The 4635-nt window shown below is 42.6% G+C and overlaps 1 long non-coding RNA gene across 1 annotated transcript; it reads left to right on the forward strand.

Moving 5' to 3' along the window:
- The first annotated feature begins 3225 nt into the window (after nucleotides 1–3225).
- LOC119328639 lies at nucleotides 3226–4113 on the forward strand. The gene is made up of 3 exons (XR_005159068.1): nucleotides 3226–3628; nucleotides 3733–3898; nucleotides 4013–4113. It is a non-coding gene; the product is annotated as an uncharacterized LOC119328639 (long non-coding RNA).
- The last annotated feature ends 522 nt before the right edge of the window (nucleotides 4114–4635 follow it).

The raw sequence follows: 4635 nt of genomic DNA on the forward strand, positions 1-4635 counted from the left end.
CAGTTGCATGGCTAGTATCAGACATGCAATTGTCTCTCCCCGACAAAACAATGCAGAGTTGTAATTGCGTTGAAGACTTGTAGTTGTAGCCAGGACAAGACACTTGCAATTGCATGCTAGTTCCAAGCATGCAACTGTCCTCCCGATGGAACATCATAGAGTTGTAGTTGGCGGACACTTGGAGTTGTGTGCCTAGTGATAGACATTCAACTACCACATCTTCCGATAAAACACCAGAGTTACAATCGCGTTGAAGATGTGCAGCTGTACTTAGGGGTGACCCTTGCTAGCTACTCCCTCCCCAACAAAAAACACCACTGAGTTACGATCATGTTGAAGACATGTAGCTGTAGTCGGGGCTGATTGTGCAACCAGATGGCAACATTTGCAATTTTCAAAAGTGAAATGATTATTTAGTAAAAATCAAAAACAAAAAGTAGCAAGAAAAAGGTTTGAGAAGAGCAATAAAAAGAAAGAAAGAAACACATCATCGACGGGGCAAATTGCATGAAAAACAAAAGAAAATTGAATATCCCACTGGATGTCGACTTCCATGTGGATGGGAAAAAGAAAGTACAAAAACTACAAAATAAAATAAAGTTAAATAATAAAATTCCCCATATTATGCGTGTTTCGATCTCATCGCTACACAAGTCTCATCACAGTTGCAGACGTGTTTTACCCCTTGAGTTGCACGTAGTTTGAGATGCATGCAATTGCATACGTGTTGCACCCTCGTAGTTGCATGGATTCCGATAGTTCTAGTTGTACGTAAGGGGAACAAGAGTTTTTGTGACAAATAAAAAGAAAAGTCAACAATTTTTCTGTCAACCTGATGTAGGAAAAATAGGGCATATCAACATTACGAAAATATATTCCTGGGTAATACATGAATGAAACAAATTTTTTTAGAAAAAAGAACAGGCAACATACAAATAAACAAAAAATCCATGTACAAAAAAGAACATGCAACATACAAATAAACAAAAAATCCATGTACACAAGACATCAACAAGCGAGCGTAAAATCCTTCATGCATGTAAAACAAAGTTTGTTCTACAAAATTTAGATGTTCCATATTGTCAAAAGATAAAAAGAAATTACAAGTAAACCCTTTTAATAAAAATAAATTGATGATTATATACACTAAAATAGAAAAAGGGAAAAAAATAAAAAAAGTACATGCATATACGAGAGTGGGCTGCGCCAGCAAGTTTCCAGCTTGTTGTAGACAAAAGCAAAACAACGGAAAAGGCCATCCAGCCGCTCGTAGCCTTTCGCGGCAAAAAAACGAAAACAAAAAGGAAGTGGGCTGGTCGCATATTAACAAGCCGAGTTGATACAGGATACTATATTACGTGAATCTTGAAGCGGCAAACATCGAACGACCAGACTGTCGACTGAGACTTCACGAAGTCTCAACCGATTGATTTTTAGCATCTCTGTTCTAAAAAAGCTCACCCAGATTTTGCATCGCTTTTTTTTGAGGATCGTCCCTTCTGAATTCCGATGATGCTATAGAGAGCTTTGGGTCCGGTCCACCAAGTAACAAAATCGAAAATGCTTTTATCTATTTTTTTTCGAAGAAGCGCAGGAGAACTGTGATTTAGCCGGCTGTTCACACTCGCGCGAGCGACCGCATCGGCAACCGTCTGATTGCCTGATGATCGCACGGTGGACAGAGGAACGATCTGCTTTGTAATTACATTACACAGGTGCTGCAAGTGGGTCCCACGTCTCGTTTGCTGCATGCTCGTTCTGCGTCCAGCCAGATCACGCAGCGGCCCGCAGTAGAGCACGCAGGGAGCATTTGGGTGCGATTATGAGAGAAGGCCGTGGCGGCGACGACGGATTCAGCGACTGGAGGGACGGCGGGAGGGGCGTCGGCGACGCGCTGGATCAGCGCGGCCCCCTGTAGCGGCGGCCGACGTCAGGTAAGCTCCCTTATCCTCGCATCCACTCGTCGCCGGCGAACCCTAGGATCCCCATTTTGCGTTGTTTTTCGGCGGATTAGAGACCGGAGGGTGTAGTTGAGGGACTCCGTGTCGCTATTGTAGATTAGAGACAGGGGATGGTCTAGTTTGAGTAGGTTCTAGGCAAAACCCTAGGGTCTTATGGTCGATTTGACCAATTTCGTCCCTTAGTGTTCATAGGCCATTTATTTTGTGATTATGTTGATTTCCGAGTAGCATGGATGTTTTTGGGGTTTTATTGGTGACTGATTGTAGTAGCACTAAGCAGAGAGGGCTCTGCATGTGATCAGTGGGATTGTTCTCTATCCTCCCCCCATTTTGAATTGGTTGTTGTTGTTGCTTGGAGAATGTTCATGATTTTTGTTGCTTTGGAGGTACTGAGATGGATTTTGTAGACAGTGAGAGTGTTTTCTCACTCGCATCCCCAGATTATGTACCTTTTTTGTTGCGATAGCATGTGTAGTAATCGGAGTGTCGTGTTGTATACCTGTTGGCCCCCTGTTTTTTACGGAGACGATTGCGGTGTAGAAACAGCTGACCCCCTGCTTTTTTTGTTGCAACATCATGCTTGCTATGCTTCCATATGTGTTTAGCTAATGGAGATATCCATTTTTATGCACATGCTATTTTTTCCTTGTTGGCATGTGCAATTGTTGCTTTGATTTATGCACGCACACAAGATAAAATTTCCATTTTTTGTGTCTCGAATGTGGGTTGTTTTTATCTGTGTTTTAATGTTGTTTCATGTTTCTTTTTGTTCTTTACGCAGCATTTCAGAGGAAGAAGAAGAAATGGAGTCAGAGTCTAACGTTTGTGTGTTGTTGCAAAAACCAAGCTCAATCCACCAAAGAGGCGCATCATAGATGGCATCGGCTTTGGTGATCTCATCAGGATTGCACCATTCACTGTCCATATCAGCTGATCGAGTGGATTGTGATGAACATTGACCCTGATACATGCACTGTTTTCGAGTCGAACACTAGTCGATGAGTCGTAACTGGAAGTCGACTCATACACTTTGACTAGTCGATCGACAGGGCACAACTCGTCAAGAGTCGCTACTCCAGAATGACTCATCGACCTCAAAAACCTTGGATACATCACACCTTCCTTCTAAAAACCCAGGTCTCTTTTTTATACTTTACTCGTAACCTGCAAGTTTGCCTTCATCTGAACCATGTGGTCTCTCACATACTATACAACAAATGTTTTTTGTTTTATTAGGATTGATCGGAAGAAGCCAATTGTATTCACAAGAGACATGGTGAAGAAGTTTAATCTCCCCTCAGGCAACAGACTGATGGAGCTCTTGAAGAGACATGAGCAATGTGATCTCCTCAACATTTACCACAAGAATGGGAGGGAGGGCTCCCATTGCTCACAAAGTACTGCATAGAGCGGCTAATGGTGATGCTCTCACCATCCGAAGGTCTTGGGTGATGTTATCACTTGCAACAACTTTATGTCCGGGCACCGGCAATATGGTCCCCCTGGAGTGCCTAAAAAGCCTGATAGAGATGGACAAGGTTGCTGAGTTTGCCTGGGATGAGCACATTCTAAACTTTGCGATGAAAGAAGTAAAGAATTGCAAGGACAAGGCAGAGTTGCAGCCTTCCTCTCCATTCTTGGTTGGCGGATGCTTCCCTATGCGAGCGGTAATCACAACACCTTATTTGAGTGTTCTTATGTATGTCATTATTTTTTTGTGCTTACAACCCAAGAATAATTAAAAAAAGATTCTTGTGGCAAAAAAAAACAGGTTGTATATGTGGATCTGATTTTCCCTCCCCCCTGGCATAGATGAGCATAAATTGAACCTCTCTCTGCCGAGAGCTTGCTTTGTGTGCGATAAGGATTTTGCTCTTGTGTTGGTATACAACAAGAACAAGCTTTGCTTGGGCAAAGCCTCATTCGGGATGCGGCCTGTAAGTTCCACGATCATTTTCCTCTTCCCTTTTTGAAGCATTTTTTTGTTTGCTTCCATTTTCTTTTTGTCTTTTTCATGTGGTTCTTATGTGGGGTTTCCCCTGTTTTTACAGCTCCTCCTTTTGTCAGACACACCATACGCAACATTGAATTCCCAAGGTGGTGGTCCTGCTGGAAACAACTGTCGAAGATACAGCGAGGGCTGATGCAGAAATGGGAGGGTCCGCCAATGGCCCGGAGGTGGTTGTTGCTCAAGACCATGCTACTGCCAATGGCTTGGACATCTCTGGTACTCGAGACGATGGGACTACAAATGATCCTGTGGGAGATAGCGTTCCAAAGGAAAATGTCAAGAGTGTTAATAAAGAGTTGTGCGGTTCACTAGACCAGTGGCTGAACAACCTAGCACCATTTGGTGTAGAGTTGGAGGTGATTTCCTCCCATCCTTGTGTTCAGTGCTTCTTTTTAACATTCTTATTTCATCCTTATCAGTAGTATATTTTTTTAAAGATTTCGCATATTTCTTTCTTATCATGTTCCAGTATGCAAACAACAAACATTTTTTTACCTTTCTTTCAAGCTCTTCTAACACTAGCTTTTTCTTTTTTTCTTTTTGTTGATGCAGCTCCCACCACATTTGGCTGCAATCTATGACAAGCACACCAAAACATATGTTGTAGAGATCAAAGGCGCCCTAAATTCTTTTGGGAAGGTGCTGCAAACAATCCATTGCAAG

The sequence above is a fragment of the Triticum dicoccoides genome, chromosome 7A (genome assembly GCF_002162155.2).
Source record: "Triticum dicoccoides isolate Atlit2015 ecotype Zavitan chromosome 7A, WEW_v2.0, whole genome shotgun sequence".
NCBI lineage: Eukaryota > Viridiplantae > Streptophyta > Magnoliopsida > Poales > Poaceae > Triticum > Triticum dicoccoides.